We start from the raw sequence: 26,568 nt of genomic DNA on the forward strand, positions 1-26,568 counted from the left end.
CCGCTGTCGTGATAAGCCATTGTTTCAACATTTAGCACAGTCACCGACGACCCAAACAGCCGGGAAACCCAGATAAAGATAAGAGGAGATTAAAAGCATCAGAGACGTCCAGCTGTGATATTGCCTCTGTCTTCACCAGTTTGTTGTTGTCTTCCTGCCCACTGACCCTTTCCTTCTCCTCCTTCTCCTCCTCCTCTTCAAACCTGACCCCCTGGCCAGAGGAAGCACCATGTGACGCAGCTATGACTCCCTCTCTGCTCTCTTACAGGCATCAGGAGTCAGCTTGAGAGGCCACGGTTCAGTCTACCGTAAATCACAAGAGGCAGAACCGCTCAGGTCAGATGAGTCCCAACACGGAGAGCACTCGCTTCGGGTTTCCTACAATTGTGCTATACCTGAAGTTATGTGACTCTACAGTGTGGGAAGAAGACACATAAGAGATAAATCATATCAGAGAGAATCTGCTGAGTTTTAAGACCTGGTGACCTTTGAACCTGGTTTCCTTGTTCTTTTACTCTTTTGATTCAACCAAATTCTATTTATTGTTATCTAATCCAGCTTTTGAGGACTTTAAGAAACAAAAGAAGTAACTTTTTCAGACTTTTAGAAAATTTCTATTTTGGATTGTAGTGAAGTTGGTGCACTGTAATGTTATTTTTTAATCAGTCTTACTCTATTTTATCTTAATTTTAACACTTTTAATCATTTTAATATCCTTTTATTTTGCCACGTGCTGCTTTTATATCAATCAACCAATCAATCATCAGTCAAACGTTATCTGTATATCACTTTTCATACATCAAGATGTGCCTTACACAGTTAGAACAAAAACAAACAAACAAACAAACAAACAAACAAACAAAGAAAAAAATAATTAAAAATAGGAACTCATTAAAAAAAACAGGAATTCATTAAAAATAGGAACTCAGGGAACGCTGTGATTAACTTTCAAGAATCTGCAATGAGGAAACACCAGAGGTTGGATAAAAATGTTCTGTTTATCTTCGCTGATCAATACTTATGATTTATTAACTATTGTCTGCAGATATGTCCAAGACTAAAACACTACAGCAGACCATTCAGACGAACTAAAGATAATCCAACAAATGAAACACACAGCACAAAAAGAAGATCCTTTTGTTTGTGATACAACGTGTAGAGAGACAGTTCCTCATCATGTCTAGTCATGACTTGAGACTGTAGAGATTAACTCAAGCTGTATTTGATCTTAAGTAATTGCCATCCAGTATGTCCATAAAGTGTTTCATGCATTATTATCATCATCATTATTATTATACTTCACTCATGCCATACCCTGAAGGTATGCAAATGAGCCCCGCTGAAAACAGGCCTCTGCAGTGAAAAGTAATACTGTGGGCTCACTTGTCTCGTGGCATGATAGACTGTGACTGGCTCAACTGTCCAGAAAAGAGGGCCATTCATTTGGTAAATGACATGGCCTCGGGTTGAAAATGACTTGAAAAATCTGGCTGCTTTTCATACAGTCGAGAGAGAGAGAGAGAGAGGGGGAGAGAGCGCGAGAGAGAGAGAGAGCGAGAGAGCGAGAGAGCGAGAGAGCGAGAGAGCGAGAGAGCGAGACAGACAAGGCTGAAGCCCGAATAAGAAGCTGCATCCGCGCTGTGCCTGGATGCGGCCTCTCTTCTGTCTCAGACTGCCACTGATCCACATAAACAGCATATTGTAACACAGCCACATGATATCACATCGCCCTGAGTGCTTATTAGACACGGGTGCGTGTATACATCTTTGTTACACATGAACATAAACACAGCTTTAGCTTATGGAAAGAAAAAAAAAGAAAATGAGCATAACCTTGATATTCAACGCAAATAAACAACATGACTCTCACTTTTCTTGAAGACAATTCTTTTGGGAGTTTTTTGGGGGAAATATTCCAGTCTGCTTTATATTCCCCTCTGTCTCCAAATTAATGGTCTCGAAGCCAAAACTGCAGCATGAGACATCAACCACAGAGGCTTGAAAAGGAGAGTGTGGTGTCACATTTCTTAGGCAGAGCAGAGCATCTCATAGGCAGACAAAAGATCCACGTGCCCCCGGGGCCCAAAGTGTCTAATGATGGTTTTTACAGTTCCTCTGTGATGTCTCACCTATTTAGGCCAACCGGACCTAGATCACAAAGCATCAGCAAATAATCTGTATCACTTTAATCTGCTCTGGGAGGTTAAGTCAAGAGTATCAGACTGTTAAAGCAAGACCACAAACTTTCTATGCGTGACTTTTCTTATAATAAATGCCACGTAATTAACCCGTAAACTTCAAGTTAAATCCATTTTGACCAATATAGTTGGTTTGTGAGGAAAAATATGACAGATGAAACCACATCTGGGCTGATGTAGTAGAGCAGCACCAGATAAGACTTAAAAGCAAAACATATCCACCATAGAGTACAGTCCACATACAACATACAGTATCCTATTTGCAGTAATTAATTAAAAAAAAAGATGTAAAACAAGTAAACCTCATTAAACACATGTACCTGTTAATGCGTTGACACTCAGCTGTCATCCCATTTATCTTAATTTTAATCTAATGTCAGCAGAGAATGTGAGTTAAACAAAGATTATTAGGTTAAAACATCAGTGTCAGTGCCACCAGAGGCTATTGTGGATGTCTTAAACAGAGTATTGAGGGATGTAACAAAAGATCATGTGAGAACAAGCGCTGACTTGTTTTAGCTTTTTGTCCAAAATGAAAGCCTTTAAACAGACTAAAAACAGAACCTCCATAAGATAGGGTAAGCTTTAAATGTATATATATATTTTTAAAGAATTTAAATTGAATGTACAACCAAAATGAATGTACAGAAAATGACCAGCTGTAACCATTGGACCACATTCCAGTGCAAACATAAAAATACACTCACCACAAACAGGCATCTGGCTGCCAACAGTAGCTACCCAGCACTAGTTGCTCCTCAGTCCCACAGTCGCACTGCTGTAAGTGAAAGACTCCGTATAGAAAACTTAACTCAGCTCAGTGAGTGGAGAACAATACATCCTGAAGTGAAGGGGAGGGGAGGGGTGTCCGACATGCATAAATCAGAGGGAGTTTGGTGAAGGGGAGGTGGAGGAGGTGGAAGGGGGCGGAGGGGGTGTGTTGGGGGGGGGGGGGGGGGTATTTGCAACCACATATGACGCTGGCTGCTGCTGGGTGGGGCGCTCTTCTCTCTCTCTCTCTCTCTCTCTCTCTCTCCAGCTGCGGCCCACAGGGACTGGCTGACTCACATGTTCAAATAAACCACCACCTCTGCTGCGTCTAAAATGTGTGAGAGTGCGTCTGCGTGTGTGTTTATGTCTGCAGCGAGGTTAAAGCTATGTGTCAGGCTGAAGTTGGTTTTAAGAAAGAAATGTTGAATATTGGCCAGTTATGTCTCCCTCTGCTGATATGGAGGTTTTTTCTTTTTTTCCCCCCTCTCTCAGACCACAGTTATATAAAACCTGCAATTAACTTTTAATGTTTTTGCACATGTTGTTTAATCTTACACATGTGGAATCATGATTTTGGAAAGTTACCCTGAGTTTCCATGCAGATAAATAAAAGTTATTTTTACATATACTGTTTATCAAGATGCATTGTGTACAGTATATGCTCAAGGATAGTCAACAATCAGGCCTGTAATTTTTTGGCTTTTATTTATTTTGATAGCTGAATGAAAGAGACCGGAAACGTTATAGAGAGAGAGAGAGAGAGGTATGACATGCTGTGTAAGGCAGCTTCAAATGGCAGATGTTGCGGCTATGTGGTCTGCATCTTTACCAGAAGGCATCCAGAACGCCACGAGCTCAAACATTTAGAAAACATTTCTTCCTCATGACATGTTTGCCAAGCCAATTTTTTTAATATTTCAAAAATTGTGCACATTTTTAGATTATCTTGTAAGGCAGATGGATCAGGAGAGAATGCATCTAGTCAGGCTTCAAGTGATGCTTGCGTGTGTCTTTCTTTACCACAGGTGGTTCGGACTAATCTGGATAACATTGTTGTTGACTGCTGAGTGTTGTGGATTGTTTGATTGATGCTGATGTGTTGCTTTGCTCTTGTACTGCCTGAGTCTGTATGTTTCCTTGCTGTCTTTGTGTGAAGGTGACATTCAATTTCCCCTCTAAGGGATTAATAAAGTACTTCTTATCTATCTTATCTTATCTTATAGGTATTCTAATGTAATCTCACACAAAAAAGGTAAGAAGGTGATAGAAGGTGCTCTTTTCCAAACAGTTTTTAAGGACAACTTCAAACCATTTGGTCCTTCAAGTTAATCTCTACATCTATGACTGTGTCCGAAATCACTCCCTTATTCACTCATTCACTACTGTCAATACTAAATAGTTGACTCAATAGTGAGCAACAAATCAAGAAAAGAAAAAAAGAGAAAAGAAAAAGCCAACCTACTGTTCCATTAGTTTGCCACAACAGGTGTTAACTTAAAAATGAGGTATAATGTAATTTAAATGAGGCCTATTGACCATTGTGTAAAACCTGTGGTAATAACCTAAAAAGGTCTAACACAGAATGGGGTGATCATTTATACCTTATGCTTTATAATTTGCATGATCAATGGGAAGGAAGGAGGGTTAAAAATATGTCAATTGAGTTGATTATTGATGAGTGATTGATACTGAATTAGAAAAAAATTATAACAATATCTGATGAGCATACTAAAGAGCATCCAGACCAACATAAATACTAAAAACTGACAACTGGCAAGATATATTACACCTCTTTCCTACCTATCACTGATCTTTCCTGTCCATTTTTCATAAAAGCAGCAAATCAACATTAAAATTGAGTAAAATATTATAAATAAACATATCTATTATACATAATAATAATAATAATAATAATATAACCCAGTCCAAACAAACCCCCAAAGGGTTAAAAAGGCTAAGTACCACACAATCTCTCTGTACACTAGCGGTTTCTCCACCAGCAGATGGCAGCAAATAACTAAAGTAACTCTGCACCGACAGCTTTCAAGTACTCACTGATGTGCCAGTGATAGAGGGCTGAGGGCCAGTTTAAAGAATTTGAGTAAACTGGGTACATTTAAGAGGAAACTAAGTATTTCCCGTCAACCTAAAGAGAAAGTAGTGATGTGAAATTCTCAGTTTACTGAAGGACTTTTCAATATTAGTCAATTTACAATCAGAGCCTCAAAGTAGAAGTGAAGAAGAGGAAGTAGCAAGATTTCCCTCCTTTCCTTATCACTGTAGAGTCTACATGTTAACAAAAGCTATATTCACATCTCCTTTAGGTCATTAAATAAGGATCAGGGAGGTGACCTTGTTTGATTGTAATTTAAATGAGTGAGATTAAGCGTTGGTTTAAAAATCCTCTGTTTAATCGTAACCTTACTGTCTTTAATCTCAATAACTGACCACTGACCCCGGAGCAGCAGGACGGAGCAGGAGAAGCAGCAGGAGGTAACAATACCAGTGTCAGATCTATGGTGGGAGGCTACAGATTATGCTGAGCTGCAGATGGATGGGTGGAGATGGAGATGGTGGAGGTCTAACGTTCTGTGCGTGGTGCCAAAGGGCTGAGGCAGCCCAAGCCAGAAAGGGCAGTTTTCCGCCTGGCTACACAGCGGCGGGCTGCTCGTCACCTCAGTGCACACATTGAGGGAGGGGGTGTGTGGACGCTATTCCTCCCCTGTCAGCCAGCTCCTCTCCCATCACCGTCAATCCATTCGTCTGAGCTTTGATCCCTGCAGAGATCAATCTGTGCTCAGGAGAGTGACAGACACGGTTTTCATGTGTCTGTGGAGAGACTGGTGCGTATCAGTAGCTGCAGTATCACATCTCATGGAGAATTTAAACTATAATACATTTCATCTTGCCGGTTCTGAGGGAAAGTCTGTCATGACACCAGTATTTGATGATTGTGTGTTACAAAAAAATGGATTATTTGATAGAATAAGTGGATTAAAATCTAAAAAATGTTACTTTAGTTGTTAAAAAAGTTGTATTTCTAACTTTAACACTTTTATATATGTTATTATCTACACAGGTATATCACACATTAATATTATACTTACACAAAAATGACTATTTAAAATGTATGCTGATACTAAACTGCCTATAATCTAAACAAATGTATTGCAGGTTGAGTGTTAAGAGACCAAAAAATATAAAGAAAACTGATAAAGCATCTTTTTGCTTCATGATAATATATTTTTGACGGTCTCCAACTGGTTCTGAAATGATCTGATTAGCTGAAGTGCTGCAGAAACATCCAAACAAGTAAAACTATGAAAATCAGTGTGACGGGGCTACAATTGCTTCACGTGACAGCAGTGATATGTCATAAATCTAGTTTTTTTAAAGAGTGCGTGAGTGAGAGTGTGAGAGACTGCTGCTCCAGAGCACCCAAAGGCCCCCAAGTCAACGGATAGACAGACCCGAGACCCCCTTAAGAGAAAAAGAGGATCAGTGGAAGATTTTAACCATTCACGTCTAAGTGGATTTCGACACGTCCCATATGAGGATTTGATGAGAAGGGTCGCACTGTGACATGCACGCTGTCAGTCAGATACACACTGCATATAAAACCAGGTCTTGTTTGAACTGCATTAGCGAGGTCTGCAACACACACACACACATAGCTCGGCACCCGCTTCGCATCCCTTCAGTCAGAGTGAATATGTCACCGTTGACAGAAACAAAAGATTCCTCAAAGTCTCGTTGTGAATGGCAGGCAGACAGAAAAGAATTAAACAGGCTTCTCACACTGATAGTTAACTCACTCTGAGACAGGATTAGTGCTTAATGAGTTTTCTAAGGAGATACACAACAAACATGGAGATAGTTTCCAAAAAAAACAAATTAAAAAACATTATTACAGTCTTCTGGCATGCAACAAAAAAAAAAAAATGAAGATCATGCCACCAAAGGAAACCAAGCAGGGGTCCAGATTAAAAGAGCTGCGAGTGAAACTCTAAAGAAGATTAAGAGGGCAGACAGGAGGCACCTTTTGTCTACCGCACTTAATCTTGCAAATCTGATGAGGATTTTAAACATTAGCTCAAAACACATGGCCCAGATTTAGACATGGAAAACTATAGTCTCCATAAAGCCTTCAGCTAAAAAAGAAAAAAAAGAAAAAGAAATAATATACGTAATACGGAACAATTCAAAATTGGAAAGAAGTATAATCTATTATTGCAAAAGCACCCTGCAGCTTCTGGATTGTCCCTCATCCTTGGAGCTTGTTTAATTCAGCAGTGTGGGGATCAAATGGAGAATTGTCCCCTTTAAATTTCAGTTAAATTACATGCATGGAAATCCTGTGTGTATTATCCCTCTGGAAGGCAGTAGTGTGTGTTTTTTTGTGTGTGCTGGGGAGCTCTCTCATAGATTGTGCCTATTCTGTGGAGCATGTTTAATTCAGTGCCGCTGAAAACAAATACGGAGACTTCCCCCCTTTAACATTCTACACGATTCACACCTAGAAAGAGCGGTGTGTGTGTGTGTGTGTGTGTGTGTGTGTGTGTATTCCCTGAGTTGTAAAAGGCTGTTGTGAATAGTTGTGCGTTGGTACTCTGAGGCAGCCTGTGGATTGTTCCTATCCCCTGGACCATGTTTAATTCAGAGGTGCTGAAATCATTTCATCTGCCCCTCACCCCTGTAATTTCCCCTGTGTGACCGCACCGCCTCCCCCCCCCCCCCCCGCCCCCTGAGACACGGCAGCCAGCTCGCAACGTCTCCAAGCTAGATTATTGGCAAGTCACTCCTCACAAGGCCGAAAAACATCCACTGATCCTCATGACGCGGGGCAAGGGCAGCTGTCAATCATGGGACCCCCCCCCCCCCAAAAAAAACATGAGGTGATTCTACATAGTGTGGAAAATCATGTGAGATAGTCCTGTTAGGTAAAAAAACACCCTCTGGTCGAATCACTTGACTAGGAGAAACAGCACAGCGCAGCACAGCCATAAGTAAGAAACAGAGACGACCTTTGACCTGAAAAGGGACTCTGACAACCTCAGACATCCCGACAGAGCTGACGACGACAACATCTCCTGTCCGACTCGATTTGCCTCCTTCTTTCTTCCTCCTCTGCACTCTCAGAGATGTACCGTCTGCTCCTCTCATCATGTCAAGGACATCCACCTTACAGCCACTACATCCATTAATGGACGCTAACTACAGCTAGCCATGCATGCGCTGACATCATAAGAATTGCATGAGAATCTATAGCAAACCTGAAAGCCCGGTTAGAAAATAGTTCAGGATCCACGAGGAGGTCTCACTGTCAGCGTTGGACATCCTCCTCTATGACAGATCTGCATATTGTAGTGGAGCTATAAAACATTGATTGTTTATGATTTGATTTTTATGTATTTATTTAGAACAAGCAAACAAAACAAGAATAACAGTGTTTGAAAAGGAGAAGGAAGAAGTATTGAAGAAGTCGTATTTTTAATATCAGCACTTAAAAAAAAATATTCTGCACTATTTTTTGAGCCATTGCTGACATTTTGTTTGCATGTGTAATGTATAGTGTATAATCTGAATGACAAATGAAATCTATCTTATCTTATTGTATATTTTTTTAACTCCTGCTTTTGGGGTTAAAATGAACTACAGATAGGAAAAATCATGAATTTCTTAGTGCCACGATGCTTCAAAAGTCAATAAAACTGACAAGGAGATTAAATATGCATAATCACTCACTGGAATTGATCTCTTGCTCAATATCTGGCCCTTTTTCTCGAGGCAGACAGCTGGCCAAGTGTTTTAACATCCTCACAGCCACATTCTTCAATCAATGTGCCTTATTAAAGATTCATGCAAAGCAAATATAGCATTCTCTTGTAAAAAATCCTGCTGAGGTTTTTGGACAATGCGTTACACATGTACTCTGAAACTGGTGCAAGAGGATCAGAAATAGTGGAGCTGTCATTGAAATGTTAAAATAAGATACATTTAGAACTGTGTGTTTTAGATCAACAAAAATTGATGTTACGTTTGGTCGTTTTATCTCCACTTTTATGGAATAGTATTAGTCACTACACAGATGCCTCATCATTTAATATAATCACTGTTAAAAGCTCTATAAAACTGAGCCTTCACAGATGAAGCCAGAGGTCCGTTTAAGAAGATCTGAGTGGTCATGTTGTAAAAATATCATATAAACTTAAATAATGCAGAATGCTTAAACCATATTAAGTCAAGCATAAGCACATAAAAAAAATTTAATAATTAAATTCATGAATTATAAACCGTGTTCCTGCAATAGGGTTATACAATCTACAACATACATAGTGTCTTCTACTCTTGTAATTCAAATTAATTGGTGCAATAAATGAGTCTTCGCTGACTGCTTTAAGAACAAATGAAGTGCTCTGATTTCAGGATAAAGGACAAAATATTTGGGAGACAATGAAATGAATTATTATTATTTATTATTAACAAAACAAATAGTGATCTCTATCAGAACTTTGTCAGATTATCAACCTTTAGACACATAAAAACTGATGGAATTTATTCATTCAGTTCAATCTATTATCTTCTAGGTCACGTCAAAGTGGAGCAGACTGTCCCTGGTCAAAAGCTCTGGAGGAATGTCAAGCTTCAACGGCCCATAGATCGTTTCCTTGATTGAAAATCCCCCCCCCCCCCCCCCCCCCCCCCCCCCCCCACCACCACCACCACCACCACCACCACCACCACCACCAGTTCAGCCTTTTTGTCTACCCCCTTTCTTAAATCACCACTTCATCACACTGCCTGTCTTTAGCTCTGCTTATTCATCAGGGATGCAAACAGGTAAGGGTTAAAAAGGTGAGAAAATTGCATGGATAGAGAAAACCTGACACAGCTGGAGGAAGAGGAGGAGGAGGAGGAAGAGGAAGAGTGGATGGCAGGCTACCCATGGAGAAAATACTCTTAAGTATATTTGCATCTACCTGATAGCTAACTCTAAGAGCCATTATGAGGTAAAATAACATAAAATACTTCAATAGATGATATTATTGACACTTTTGCACTATCAGCTATGTAACTGGTAACACCGATTAAAAGCTTAAATTGAGTCTAAATGTATAAATACATATAACAAGGAACATAAATGCAAACGTTTAAACATTTGGCACACCTTACTATAATAAAACTATGAAGAAATAATGCTATTACCGAGGAGGAAACAATATAATATTCCTATAATACATCATTGAGTATTACGATACTCTGTTGTTCGTAACTGTGGTGCATCACTTCATCGTATTCTGTCCTGAGGTTTGAGGTAAACAGATGAAACCATGAAAATCACTGACTTAGCACTTGTAGAAATCGAAGCGTTTGTCATGTTGCTTGTTGTGTTTGTTGTTTTTTGCCGTTGTCATGGTCATGCACGAGATGCCCTTTAAAGACGCGCATTAGAGGTTCTCGGGGTTTCGTATAAGTAGAAGGCTCCAAACCACATAATTGGAAATCTGCGCTCCAAACCCAACGATTTACATTGCTGAAGTTAAAATTAAACAATTCTCCTTGGATCTACACGAGTCTCGTAGGTGACCCATTTTGACCTCAAGACGGCGAATTACGCCAAGAGGAGTTTGCATCTCTGAATCATAAACCTTAGTTTTCTTATCTCTTTTGTCCCACATTTCTCTTCTTCTTTGTTTGTCTTTCACTCTCTCTCTCCACATCATGTCTTTTTTCTTTTCTTTTCCATTATCTCCTCACAATCGTCACCCTGTCTGCCGACCACTTCGGAGTACAGTCAGCTGCCTCCATTTGCTTTGTGATGCATGAAAAGAGACATTATGTCACAGATCCTATTATCTGGCTTCTAAATTAAGACATGTGCATTTACTGAATGTGGATAATAAAATGAAATAAAAATAGGTGATTCATACACTGGCCGTTATTCTCCAGAGGTGAAACAAAGGCCATGACAAAGTGTAGCAGAGATGAGACGAGGCAGTAGCAAGGAGAAATGCTGAGTGGTCATAAAACTTGTAAAGGCGGGCAGTGGTTGATACTTTGCGGATGGGCGAGTTAGAAATAGAATTAAATAAATCAAAGTCCAATGTCAGGACTAATGCTTTTATCAAATAATTAAATTGATGATGTGAGACAGATATGAGGAGATAGTGAAAGTATCTGGCACAGGACGAGCTGGGACCCAACTGGCTTTTATCAATTAATTACGATGAAATTTCTTCCTGAATCGTGAAAATATTGTAATAGTGGGTTTTTTTTCTTAATTAAATATACCATCACCATAGTGGGAGCAGAACTTGCTGCACTGACCTATTTGTGACATTACCTTAAATATGTCAAACTACATTTCTTCTAAATCTTAATTGAATTACAGTATGAGACAAATGACACCAACTCATCCACTTGTCCCTGGTTGACTGTTCACTCCCCAAACTAAGACCTTAAAAAAGTGTCTAATTTTACACTAATTATTTCGCATTAATGAGATTGCAACTGTGCTAATAGTTTTCAGATATTCAAAAATCTGCCAAAGTAAAAAAAAAAAAAAAAAAAAAACCCAAAAAACTGTGGAACACTATTTTACAATCAGTCACTGTACCAGACAAAAAGGCTTGTTTAAATGCAGACTCAGCTGTGGTCCTTTGATCCTCTCGGATGCATTTGGCAGTGTAATTAGGTGGGGAGAGATCTAAATGACCCCGGTGGTTGAATCCGTTTGCTTACTGCCGAAATTGGCTGTGCACCGACTACAAGGGGTTTTTCTGGATCCTACTCATAATACCATATGCTGTTATACTCCCCACAGAAACACAACAAGCTCACACAGGAGAATGTATTTTCAGGTATATTCAGCTTTGACATGCAATCATATTTTAGCAGTGTAGTGTATAAAATGAATTTGATTATAGCATCAAGTGGGGAATGTGTATCAACAGAAATTTGAGTCTATATCATGTTTATTTGTCTTACTACTGTTTGCAACGTATGATTAATAAAACCCTCAAAGGAAGGTCAAATGTTAACTGTGGCTACAGCAGAGGTCATGAAAGGAAATTTTTTATTTGCTCTTTCCATCCTGCAGGCTTAGCAGATACAATACCTGTCACACAGCTTCCCGTCATTCCTCAGAGAAATGCACACTCTGCATTTCCTTACAGCTTTCCTATTCCAACTATAAACGCCCAAATCTTCCTTTTCATGTTCTTCTCTATACAAACAGGTAGGAGAGTTGATATGAAACTAAAGCTATCAAGAAGTCTGCAGAGGGTTTTTTTAATCAAACAGTCTCGCACCTGACTGAAAATAAGCTGAGTTTCTAAACAAAACAGGCAATATTAATTAAAAAATAAACCATGTGTCCTTCCATGGAGACATTGGCAGAAAATCTTTTGACCAGAGGAGGAAAAAAAAGCATTTTCTTGGCATCCTAAACTTAGAAAAGCAGTCTGGGTTTTTCATTAACACGGACCCCAACGGAGCACAGTTTATTTCCTTGTTTTTTCCTACCGGTTGTTCATGCATTTAATTTCACCTAAGCAGCTGAGGCTGGCTAATTATTGATCTGACTCAAGCCAAAGCAAGGGGACAGATGCCAAAAACAGACTGGCCAAATAAACTCAGCAGCTCAGGCCAGGATGGACACAATTGATTGTAGCTTGTACAGACGTGAATGAGCGGCAGTTTGTTTGTGCAACAAAACAAGCTGAAATGAATATATTAACACAAATCAATCGTCAAGGTGATTTTTTTTTTTTTAGGGGAGACGTTAAGAATAGCACAGATGTTCCTAATAATGAATTAATCGAGTACAACTAGATATACTGGCAAGAAAACTAAGACAAGTTTCAAACTATAACTAATAAAGTCTCATCTTTTTAAATAAACTAAAATGTACAATAGAGGACTTAGAGAAATAACCACTGGGTATGTCTCCCTATTTGTAAAGAAGACATTAAAAATATGGCAAGTGGTCAAAAATATGACTTTATAGGCATGAGTGCAACAAAACAAGCTTAAATTAATATATTAATACAAAACAATTATCAAGGTGAGACTTATATGAGTAGAGGTAGTTGTTAAGAATAGCACAGATGTTCCTAAATGGTTTTGATACAATAACTTGATGCACTGGCAAGAAACCAAAGTTTTTAAAGTAGAATTAAGACGGTTTAAAAATAAACTATAATCCAAAGAGAGGATTCAGAGAAATGATGCCACTGGGTATGTCTTCCTATTTGAAAAAAAAAGACATCAAAGATATGGCAAATGGTCATAAATATGACTCCTTTCTATGGAGTTCAGAACGGATTTCCATGGTTGGTTATTTGAAATCTGGCAAGCATGTGTGAGACTGACACGGATGCCAGATTTGCCAGCGAAGCCTAAAATAACTCACAGTGTATTTCACAGTGCACGCTCTCCACTGGGCATCATTAGCTCATACACAGTGAGGCTGAGTACCACAGATGCCGTTCAGATGTTAACATTAAGCTTATGCAGTGTGTAACTGATTTTATCAGCTGAACTGTCACTAATTGTCTCGGAGGGATTTGAGCAACAGTGCTGCATACAAGGTGGTTCAGGACGGAGACCTCGCTGCCATTGTTTCAACAGCAGTTTGACAGTAATTATATGTTGATGACACCATGAAAGTCAAACCTAATCGTAATTACAGAGCTGTATGAAAATTAAAGCTAAGTAGGAGAGCACATCCACTGCAGCAGTTTTCATCGGTGGCAAAGATCCAAAATGCTCCCCTTCGGGAAAAAGTGGGAAAAGGGGGCAAAATTAGGATTCGGTCTGTTGATCACAAAATGGAAAGTATTTGTACAGCAGCTGGGATTTCTACATTATTTATGCTGAGGTGTTCTGGGGACATGCTAGTGACCAAAATTGGAAGCAAGATAAATGCCTAAATATATTGGATAAATAAAATTCTTCTTACAGAAAATCAACTGTCTCACAACCTATTTTTTGGAAAATGAGATCATTGTTCCTTTAGGTGAGGTTTCAGCTCCTTTTTTGAAAGAGTTACTTCTGTGATTATAAAGTGAAACCACTCTAAAAAAAAATCAGATCTGTTCAGTAACAAGATGTCCCTAAAGAAATATACAGAACACACAAGATGGACACTGAGCATATTTTTTGGATGAGAGGTAAATAATGTGTCTTCCAGGAAGTTACCAAACAGATGACGGCAAAGATCTGCTAAAGTCGTCCCGGTGCAATCAAATGGAAAAGAGAAAGAGACGAGACAGATCCAAAAGAGAGAGAGAGAAAAAAAAAAGTTTCTTCATGCACTTCCAAGTCATTTTTGTCTTTCAGAGATTTGAATATTGATGAGATATTTCATTATGTCTCCTTACTAAATATACCATGTAGTTAACCATTAGGATATTTGAAATGCAGTGTTTTCACTCTTCTAGCGTGATAGAGGCTGAGGTGGATAAGTCGGTGTATCTGTGAAAGTGGAAGTGCAATGGAAACTGACTTAGCGAATAAATCATGACAGACAGCATGGACGATGAAGCGAGTGACTTAAAACATCCACTGAGGCTTCCACTCCACTGAAGAGAGATGATGAAAAACAGCAGCAGACGAAAAACATCTGATCTGTGTGCAGATGATGAGGAGACTGTGACATTCCACCAAAATAAGAATAGCAGATTTCAATCATGTTTTCTTCATTGTTTGAGGTTTTACTGACACTCTTAATTATGTCATCTTGATCTTACGCTCTATGATGGTTCACTGGCTCTCAACTGGAAAATTAGTCCCACCAGTGGTTTATCTCAGTGACCCAACTCCAAATATTTGCACAACGGCAGCAGATGGAAACACACATTTGGCGCTTTTCCACTATACAGTTCTAGCACTACTCGACGACTGGGTTTTTTTTGCGTTTCCATTCCACTGGTACTTTTTTAGTACCTGCTCTGTTGAGGTTCCAAGCGAGCCGAGCCGATACTAAATGTGATGTCAATAGACTGCCGGCCACTGATTAGTCAGAGAGTCACTGGAAGAGTCCTGAGACGTCCCACACAAGAATCAAACCCGGCATTTTTTAAAATACCGGCAACAGCGATACAGTCATTTGTTTCTCTTCTCTTGCTTTGTGTGTGACAGAAAGCCACACACAAAGCAAGTACACCACTGCCTCCATGACCTCCAATGTTTATGTGTTTGTGTTACGTATAAAACGAAGTCACGGCAGTTTCGCAGGGCTGTGCTATGACAACCCCACCCCCCCCCCCCCCCCCCACACACACACACACACACATTGAGTAGGTACTTTTTTGTACTAGAAAAGGTCGTTCCTGGAACCGTACCGAGTCGAGTCAAGCCGAATAGTGCTAGAACTGTATAGTGGAAAAGCGCCAATTCATTCTGATTGTCTTTTGCAGATACTAAAGCTACATTTGAATGAACATCTAACTACAGTAACACCCAATAAATTCCCAATAAAGGAATAAACCTCTCTGAAAACCACAGTGTCAACCCCAAGACCCTTTCTCATTTCTTATGACTGAACTGTGGGAATCTCTCAATAAAAAGTCAGGCAACACAGAGCCACACCTAAGAATAAAGCCGAGAAGCTATCTTTCACTTCTTGAAGGTTGGACCTGTGTGGGTCCGTCTGTGTCTCATGTCATCCATGTTAATTGTCTGGCACTTTGAATCAGTGTTTCTGGTCGGATGACTCTGGAGACGAACTTTAGCTGAAAGCTAAATGTCAGCGGTTCTGACCTCTTGCTTGTTTACTCCGAACGCTGTGTGCAGCTGATTTGAGGATCCTATAATGAATCTATTTCTTTTAGACTTTGAAGAATACGCGTTCAAGTTTCAATTACGTTTCAATTATGAGACCGAGATAAGATCCACATGTGCTCAGACGCTTCAGTGCATTAAAATAAAACATGAAAGCACATCTGAGTGATAAATATTCAACACTGGATCTGAGCCACAAATAGATGCAGCCTGCCTACAGGCGTACACTGGCTCACGGGGCACAAACAAGACTTCATCCAGGAATCACTGCAAACTCATGTCATGCGAGGCATTTGAGGAATCATAAACATAACAATGAGGACTGTGATACATACTGTGAGCTGATGAAGCCAAAAAATTCAAAACAGTAGTATTTTAGCCTTACATGTTGCTTCAGATTAAGTATTTTGAGTCTGGTTTGGTTAACTGGCTTAAATTGCACTAATGTATTTTGATTAAGGCGACTACTGCAGCATTATTCCAGCACTACTGCCGGTTTCCTCTAAAGACACGACCCCTTCACAGCCCTGTGGATAAAACCCATCCATCTGCTACAGTGAGGAGATTAACAAATGCTAACTATTTGCCAACAGTACTCGACCCAGGTCCTGCAGTCTATTACACTGTAATGGTTTTTCACACTGTTTTATTCAGTTTTCTTGTGAGATGGGAGTGAGAGCGATGTGGCAAAAATATGTTATCATGATTTTTTTCTCCGCGATATAATCAATTATTTTTCATGTTGGGTTTAAAGACTATTTTGAACAGTACTCAAGATTAACTTTGTCTATCACACGATGAGAGAAATTTGTTTTAGGTAAGGGGCTGACAAACAACATTAAAACATACAGACATGAAAGATATGAAGATATAAAATTACATGAAAATTCAAACGATTCCATAAATAAATGAGAGCAGGTGTGCAAAGTTAAAAGTAAAAGTAGTGACCGTCTATTTGGCCTCATTTAAAAGGGATACTGCAGCGTGAAACCAAACTAACAGTTCAACCAAACTAAATTCACAGCTGAAAAACAAACAGTTGACCTCAAAACGGCAGGAAAAAACAAACAAACAAAAAAAACAGGGAGAAAAAAAAAGGCACCAACACAGTAAAGCAGAGTTGACATCATGCTAGCTTGTAACATGACAGAGGTCAGCAGCTCTACCAGTTAGCAGGCAATGAGATGTGCAGCAGCTCTGAACTTCACAGCAGGACATTAAAACTGATTTAAATGTCTCCAGCAGATTTGACATGTGGTTCAAGGCACTCACCATGTCAGTGCTCTTACACCTCAAGCAAGTGTTCTAATATGGTCACACATCCCTGCTCTGTATTTGACTAAAATCATCACTCAGTTTTTACAGTTTATTCCCTCAGAGTGACATTTTCCCACCAAGGCAAGGACAATATGTTCACCTCCACACCATGTCACCATCCACAACCTTTCCTCTGAACTTGATTTTTAAATGCCAACATAAGCTTTGCTTGGTTTGTAACCATAACATATTGACTATGTGACATTTAAGAAACTTTCTGCAAGATATAAACTGTCTACTCTGATAATAGTCAAGAGGATGCGTACAGTAGGATGAAAATCAAGACTATAATGAGTCAGATCTCTCCATTTCCAAATTTATTATTTTATTATTCATTAGATGCATGACTGGAGGCACCACCACTCACTCTCTCTAGTGAATCATCCCAACTAGGACCCACCAGACATGGGGCCAGAGGTCCTGGTGCGGTGGTACGCTGGCCTCATTGTGCCATATGGAATTTTGTCTGCAGTAATCCCAGTGAGAGCGAAGCGTACGCCAGCAGACATGCCAACTTCTGAAACCTGCTAGTGGAAAGGTGAACCGCAGGCTTCAATATCTACCACAGCTGTCATGTCTGGCTGAATGACTGTGGGAGCCTGCAGCAGAGTGGGCAGCAAGACAGACCAGAGTTAGTCATGAATGTAATGGCTAATGGGCGTCCTGTCAGTCTGCCAGGCTAGACTCAGTGAGGTACTCAACCAACATCTTACCCACTCATTGAAGTCATTAAGTCAATAAGGAAATATGAGTCTCAGTGTGACACCCAACCTAACACCCTTTTTTTTTTTAAAACAATTAAACAGTTTTTAAAATACTGACACAGCATGTTAACAGACATACTGGTTCTGCAATACAGCTTTTTCACTGTTCTTCTCTCTATGAGCTGGATAGGACGCCGCAGCTCAGCCTATCAGCCGTTTTCCCCCTAATGGTCACTTGTGATATTGCAACAAAAAATGCCCCCTCTGGCCCAAAAAGCATTTTCCCCATAGACCACCATTGTAAAAGAGACTCTTTCTGTTATGAATGTTTGATCCCTGAAGGTTTTATGTGTAAAACAGGAACTTATATAAACATATTAATATATTCAGTGGGCCGCATAACACAGACGCAAACCCAGAAGATAGAAACTTTTTTTAAATTCACCAGCCAAACAATTGTCATAGGATTGAATGGGCACCATTTCTGGTCTGGTATCCAGCTCTTATAACACATCCATGGTGTGCACTAAGGGATCTGTGTGATACTCATGCCCCCAATATCACACATTGGCCCATGACTACTACAGGCCAAGGTCACTGTTTCATATTAAAAGCTTCCCATCAGCAAACCAGTCAAAGCAAATACCTAATGTTTGCATGTAGAGTAAAAACAGCTAGCTTTATACCTAACCCCTTTTTTTACTTTGTTAACAAGTGGTCAGTGTATCTGTGACTGTACTCCAGGCTTGAGGTAATGTTACCACTTTAAATTCTGCTCACGTTTAATAATCCCAGTTGTCTTGTGTTCGGCTGATGTGTTATGTTTGTAACAAGAGATTGCGGAAGGTTGTTATCTGAGCATGTAAATTATTTTTCTTCGCACATGCTATTTTTAGAGGCAAATGTGAGTGAAATACTTCCACTGTAGAGCCCTGACAAGATCTAAAAGCAAGATCTCTGCTGCTGCTGAAAATTAAACTGAATCCATCTGCATGCCTGGATACTAGAAACTATGACTAGCAAAATACCACTTTTTGTCTTTTCATCAATAAATGTCACATCTGTTTTAAGGTGATATCTTTAATTTGACCAATTTTCCTTACTGATGCAATTAAACATGTTCTCTTTACATTGTTTTCATGATGCTGATGCAATGTCACGTCAATGTACCGTACGCCTCTGTGCAGCTAGACAGGATCACTGCAGTGCCTCATCCCATCGTTCTTTACTGTACGACGGTATCAGATCTCACGTCAAGGTCAGACATTTGTATCGCAGTGCAGTCTCTCTGACACATATCCTCTGACATATGACCGCACACACTTTGTAATGGACACAAATCTGATTGGACTCCGGAGATTCTGATAGTAAAGCTTTTTTTTTGACCAAAATAGGTACTTAATTTGATTTAGACACACTAACTTTTTTCCACCATTGTCCTGGAAACGTCTGGAAAAAGCATTTTAATCATCCTTAAGTGAATGTAAACTGTCCTAAATGTTGTTTCTTTTCTTTGTAAAGTAAGCCAGGGTTTGTCTATGGGACCCAAATCACTGAATCCACCCCTGTTGATGTAAGAGTGTTTTTTTTAATGATTCACTTTAAAAGGTTAGATATACTACTTTCAGTTATTGTAAATGTTTCCACTGTGAGTGTTTTCAATATGGTTTGATGTTTCTTTCTCTTCTATGTACTATGAATGCTGCAGTCATGTATCTGCTCCTGATAACCCATGTGGTCTGGACAGATTGTGGCATGTTGAGTGCTTCAATTTCTCCAGCAGTCTGTCTTGTATAATTGTAGAAATAATTGTTATTAGTGCCTGTAAACGTCTTAGTATTCCCCACGATTAGTTTGATAAGTTGTGAATCAGAAGAAAATGCAGCTGGCCACCGCAGTGCAGCAGTGGACCACAACTCTACTCTGTTCTTATTTTAGAGAACGTAATTAATATTTTTCCTCAACAATGATGAATTATTTCACCATCCGCAACAAATGTGCTATTAATCACAATGTACATTTTTATGACCTGACCAGCTCCATCTGCAGATTAACCATGATGCCCGCAGATACAACTGCTATCTCCACGTACAAGCTCTGTTTAACAGTGTTTAAGGCTTAGATGATAACAAAAAACCCACAATAATACATTGAAATCATCTAAATGTCTGCTTCAGCTAAGCCAGGGTTTAGCCAGGGCAGCACTATATTTAGTTTAACCAGCGCCCTGCCAGCAACCTGTTTGTGAGTATAGATGGACCGGTAGCACTGCAACATTTGATGTCTCAGCAACTGTTTAAACAGCATGAGAGGTACGGCTGGGTATCGCTATCAACCAAAATAAATCGATACCAAGTTGAAACGTCTCCCGTCAAACGATACCTACAATCAATCCTTTTTGCACTCAGACCTAGAGAATATGACTATTTGTACTGTATGGACTTGTACGGCCAATCAATGCAAATGTTCTTCAATTAATAAACATTAATAGTTTGAAGATTTTCTAAATGTATTTGTGTCAAAATCAAATCATTTAGATATGGGGGCGATTGATGGCATTTTATACAATTCAATGCTTCTTCACATGATGGGTATCGAATGAAGTACTCAATTGGTATTGGTATCACTTCAAGAGTACTTGGACTGGTACTGGTATCGTCATTTTTTAAAATGAGACCCGGCCCTAATGAGAGGACGCGATCAGTTGTAGTCAGTGCTCACTTCAGTTCATCATTTGCCTCGTCATAGTTTGATCGTAAAATGTAAAAAGCTGCCCCACACATCGTCTCACTCACTGACAACTAAAATTTATATGTTTATTGAGTCACAATGTTTTAGCCTATCCGATCGAAACATTTCTGTCATAAGCTAAGTGATAGTTTAACATAAATAAATAAATAATAATGTATAAAATCCCTTTGGTCCCGGAAAAGATATCTGTTCTTTCAAAACTAATTTTCTACCGTGCCCGGGATGACGGGATGCCATTAGTCTGGAGGACTGGAAGGACATTATAATGGAAGTGAGTGCATGTACCAACATCAATCAAAGCTGGACTGTTTGACCTTTTAACCTTTTTCACACATATTACAGATATATTTTGTAACATTTGGGTCTAAAAGTTCATATTGTTCTGATAGCTACATCTCCCTGACATATGAAATTAAGCAATGTAGCGTTACAATTATATGAATATGTTTAACCTCTACTGATGTGATACCAGGCAAACTATTACATGTGACGTCCATGGTTTTGCTGCGTAGGCTAAATGAAATGAAGCCGTTTCAAATGTCCCGTTTTCATGTTGCAAACGTCAATAATTTGGGATGAGCCAAGTCATACACATGTAAATGTGGATTAACGCCTGGGAACACAGCCAAGCCTTTGCCAATTACAGCATGAATAATTAAAATAGCTGTTCATCCTGTTAAAAGGCATTGTATTTCAATAAACGATTATTTCGGAACTCATTATAAACAACAAATGCTACAGAAGCACAATCACTGAGGTAGAACAGATCCACATATTACATGATGTCTCAATGAAGAGGTACCTTTTTATACAAACAGATGATTTCCACTGCAGACACAAATCTGTCCAATAGTTAAAACAAACCACATGGGATTGATGTAAATGTGCCCGAGGGAGTTCCCTGATCAAATGGTGATTGATTGAATCATCAGGTTCATTCCACCTTTTCTTGACTATTGCTGCACTTTGGAAATGGATCCAGATCAAATGAAGAGTTTAAGTGGAGCCTCCAGATCCTGTTTATATCTACAATTAACCACTCATTTAAAATTAACTGACTATAGTAGTAACATATACTTCTGGATGTCATTAATTTCTCTAGTAGAGTAAAGGATGAGCTGTATAGATATAAGCAGTATAATATGACAGTGTTGGCAGTGGTGGGGATTGGGATTTAACTGAGCTACTGTATCATATTTGGCCCACTTGAGTGCTAAGCAGTATGGGTTGATTCTACTATAATACCTCTCATTAAACATCGCGCTAAGCCATTCGGCACGAACATCGGGGGATGTTTATAACATTGACAGCCTGTCTGGATCCCTCGCTACTGTGCATGCTTCCTTCTTTATCAAAACAGAGCTCCCAGTACACAACCTCGGAGGAATCTGCATCAACACGCAATGTTGTCACAATGTCACATTAAGTAAATAGCTGGAGATAACCCAAATGTAGAGCTAGTTTCATAGTCCTGTTACCATGGTAGCTTTTATAGTTTTATCTGCTTGGTAAACACATCACAGACACACTCAGGTCAACACAATAGCACTGCTGTCTATTTTCTTGACCACTTTCGAGATATCTGCCTCCCTCTTGGTTCTCTAATGTACTGCCTAAAGTGGACTGGATACATGATCCCTGGGTCAATGCAGGTATCGGAAAGACGGCTTTTAGTTTTTGTGCTTCAGGCTCGGAGAAACAACCTTCAATGCACTTAAATATTGATTCCCTGAACACTTACTACAGAAATATAATCTTAAATTTTTAATGTTTTTTGAATGTAACTTTTCAAAATAAGGAATTGATCTTTGTATATCTGCTTTTTGACTGATTTATTTATTTTTTTAACTTTTAAAATGTTTTTTTAATGTAACTGTTTTAATTAGCAATTGATTTCTGCTGTTTGCTTTGTTTTTATGTAATCTCGGCACCATTGAAAATAATGAAAATAAGAATCACTCCTCTCAATGTAACCCCTGAGAAAATAAATAAAGGAGGATGAGGAAAGTAGTTGGATGTTGAAGGTTAGAGGCATACAGCTCATGCGAATTGACAAAAATTTCTGTTGACCCTTTAAAAAAACTAACAAACGCCTTAACCATGTGTTTTACATTTGAGTAAAAACAAAAAGAAATGATAGGATAGGCTCTGGTTTGAGAATTACAATATGTTTAACTCCAACACAACTGGACAAGTCTAGTAATTAAATGGTAGTCAACTAAGGTGGTCTAGACTACATCACAAAACACTCTTTCAGGCAGTCATAACAATTGTGTGACACATCTACAATCCAAGATTTCAACGTCCAGTTCGGGTCTTGTTAAATGTTTATGGTGAGAACTTTCCTCTCACAACCATTTTTAAGAAAAGGTCATGTCTGTTTATCATATACTGTCATATTTGGGTTGCAGCCATCTGTTCTTGTAATAGTTTTATATAAACAACAAAAACACTTAATTCTAATCCAATTCAATGACAAAGCACTGCTGTCTGTTATATTTAAGATTAAGAGAGTAGTGAAATATATTCTAACTTTCTGTATGCAGAACTTGAACTTAAGTGATGCTTAAAACATACTTTTAAAACAGTGGTTTGGCTTATGTTTTAGTGTTTAAGTGACCTTTTCAGCCTTTAACATATTAATCTTTTACATTGCATTGACAGTTGGTGACCCCAACACACACACACACACACACACACACACACACACACACACACACACAGCTGTTCTTACTGTAAGATTAAAGACTAAGCATACCAACAGCAACGACCCTTTCACTAGGTCCTCGCGACAAAGACTCTACAGTAAACAGTGAGACATAAGAATGTAAATAAAGGACTATGAAACCCTCCAGCGTCGCCGTGACTACACAATTAAACCAGCAACCACAGAGGAGTAACCATCACAAACTTCACTGGTTCTCAGCAAATGCTTTGAGCCGATGTCTTCAGAGTCCTGAGACAAAAAAACCTGTGCGGATATATAAAAAAAAAAAAAAAAGTGAAAATCAATATTTCATAACGTGCATTACTTCTTATGCGGATATGCGGGATATGCGTAGCCTCGCAGAGTGCAATGATTGAGTTTGCCCTGATTCTTTCAGCTGATAACACAACACCCGCTCTAATGGTTTCAGAAATAAACATATGCAGCACTATCACTTTTCCCTTAGCTTTCTCTGTCCATGACATCAGTGAGACGGAATATATCTTACTAGTAAACTATTTAACTTGTCTTTTTTTAAATATTTGGCTCTTACACAGTAGTTGTGTCGTTAACTGGAGAGTTGTTTAATTGAACCAATGTTTGCTGTAACTCATTTAAACTTATTTTTTACTGAAGGTGCTGCTGTCACTGTGTGTGGGGCAACTGGCACAACAGAAAATATGCAAGTCATCACAATTTGGAATATTATATATAATTTGATATATACCTTTAATTAATTATTTCCACCTTTTATGTCTGGTTTCACTTCATCACATTCACTCTTATTTTTTTTATTATTTTATTTTCCTCTTATATTTTTATTATCATTTTAATACCCCTCCTCACATTTCTGGTTTTACCCACTTTATTTTATAGTGACTTTATTTTATTATATTTTTATAAATATTGTATTACCTTTTATTTTATTTGGGTAATCTTAATTCTAACATGTTAATCCTACCTCTTTCTCAGTTCCTGTTTTTATTGAGGAGTCATAACTATGTATGAAAAGTGCTACACAGATAAAGTTGGATTTTTTTATTATCATTTTGTTTTTGATTAGTAAGCTTTTTTTTAAAATATAAATTGCGTGACAATCCATTGTACTTCTACTGTGTACTGTGTACCTCTTTTATGAATTTGCAATGCATTTTTGATAAGGGGCAGCAGAGGTGAAACAATATATTGCCAACGTAGTATGAACCGGTTATTTGTGGCACATAACAGCCCTTTTCTGTAGCAGTCATCTGAGCATAAATCTCAATTTGACTTTTTCCTCCACCTTAATTTAACAGGAGTAGGTGCTCTCAGCCACTCCTGCTCTATTTAAAAACACAACATGTAGTATTATTATTGTTATGAGTAAAGTGCAGCAGCAGTGTAAAGCTGAAATGAAGCAGTGGTCTGTTTGAGTGAGTTAATATTTGCCTAATCCTGCAAACTGAAGGCAGGCGCAGGTGTTCCCTGGAAGGTAAGACTAAGGCAGTTCATGCTTTTCTATGCTTTCTGTGACACTTACATATTAATATAATCAGTCAGGTGGATATTTCTTGCATTTCCTGCTTGTACAACATTACTGGGTTGCTGATTTTGTTGTTGTTGTCAGGCTATGGTTTCAAATCTAGGCCCATGTGAAGGAGAGGATTGGACAAAATGTTATGTACAGAGATCGCTGGTCCATTCTCACATAAAACAATCATTACAATAAAATCAAGATTTAGCTCAAATGTACTATACAATAATGGTTGTAACAGAACTCTCATTTTATATTAAGTACAAATACAAAGATCTTGGAAATCTTTCCAGTGACCTGCAATAATCTAGCAACCACAACACTGTCTAAACCTTTCACATAAGAAATTAAAGACTACTAACGGTTCATATGAGATTATAATAATCCACTGAGACTGTAAAAAGGAGGCTAATGGTTCAACCTGAGGCAAAGCAAACAGAAAACACAGTATAAATGCTCCATTTCACTCGGATTTCTTTGAGTAAATACATTATGCATGCTGTCACTGTGACATTAGGCACATTATATATTCTCGGGAACTCCAAATGCAGGATAATGGGAATGAATTTAAGAATCGCATCCTCATAATTTCACATGGCAGCGAATACGAGAATTGCAATATTCTATGCAAATGGATCAGTTTACAGTTTGTTGTGGTTAAATTTATGCGATAGAGTCAGTCGACTTGTCATATGAAATTCATAAGGGAGGAGAATTGGCTGCTGTAGAGAGGCAGAAGAAAAGTGGGTCATAATCTGAAGACACAGTATTCTCTGCACTACAGGAGTGTGACCCTTAGCTGTTTCTCCTATATAAATGCCCATGGCCTCCCTGAAAGGTCAGGTACAATGTTGTTTTTGCGGTACGAAAGCTCACTTGCATGAGCAGATCTTGCACCGATCCAACCAATAGTACACAGCTGGATGGAGATCAAGCCGTGAAGTCCTGTACTGCGGACTGCCAGTGGATGGACGGGCAAACTGGAGCTTATATGTGACTGCTCCTCAGAATGTATAAAAGGTGTATTCCCACTGTGCTTTACACAGTAGGATTTATACTGGGAAAGGCCAAAATGCAGCAGCCTGTTTGAGAGCTTTTCAAAAATATTACTTCCTGTGACTGAACTCAACGGGAGAGCCAGCAAACATGCACCCCCCACTTTGACAAATACCACTACACTACTGCACTATGGTGACATCATTCTGACATGAAAATACAATAAAATATTACAAAGAAATGCCACAACATAAAACACAATTTTACCTTTCATTTAAAAATATTCATAAACAAGAAATATACAAATACAAGGTAGTAAAATGTTACAAAATAGTATGTCTGCAAAAAAATGATATAATAGATGATTTATGAGTAAATGCTGATTATGTCTCACTTAGCCCTTAAAGCAGACGGAGTAAAGGCCTCGACAGTAGACATCAGGTCACATTCAGCCTTTCTCTCTCTTTTTTTTTTTAAGCCTTCAATTTCAGTTTGGCTTGTTTTGTAAAAAAAAAAAAAAAAAAAAAAAGCACATACGTAGAGCAGAGACAACGTCAACCCTGACTTCGATGACATAAATGTCATGGCACACTGCACAAGCTGGAACAGTGGTGTTAGTCTAATCCATCGACCCTTCAGGGCCAAACCACTAATGGTCAAAACATCAAACAGATGGATTGGACGACTGAGATTTACTGTAAGCCACTAAAAGTCAAAACACTGAAGTCTCCCATTGACTGCATTGGAAATACAGCGTATGCACATTATGTACAGTAACATGAGAATGAACAAACGCAATACTTGATAATAAACGTGATAATGTGG

The 26,568-nt window shown here is 38.8% G+C and overlaps 1 protein-coding gene across 2 annotated transcripts in view; it reads right to left on the reverse strand.

Moving 5' to 3' along the window:
- sash1b (SAM and SH3 domain containing 1b) overlaps positions 1-26,568 on the reverse strand; it is a 51,590-nt gene that overhangs the window by 12,864 nt on the left and 12,158 nt on the right. Inside the window, exon 1 of one of the 2 annotated variants that reach the window (XM_053335819.1) lies at positions 2,906-2,987. The exons of the other annotated variant lie outside the window; for it this stretch is intronic. The gene's annotated coding sequence lies outside the window, so the exon portion shown is untranslated. Of the gene's footprint in view, positions 1-2,905; positions 2,988-26,568 lie in introns of those variants that run through there. 2 annotated transcript variants of the gene reach the window in all.

The sequence above is a fragment of the Scomber japonicus genome, chromosome 16, assembly GCF_027409825.1.
Source record: "Scomber japonicus isolate fScoJap1 chromosome 16, fScoJap1.pri, whole genome shotgun sequence".
NCBI lineage: Eukaryota > Metazoa > Chordata > Actinopteri > Scombriformes > Scombridae > Scomber > Scomber japonicus.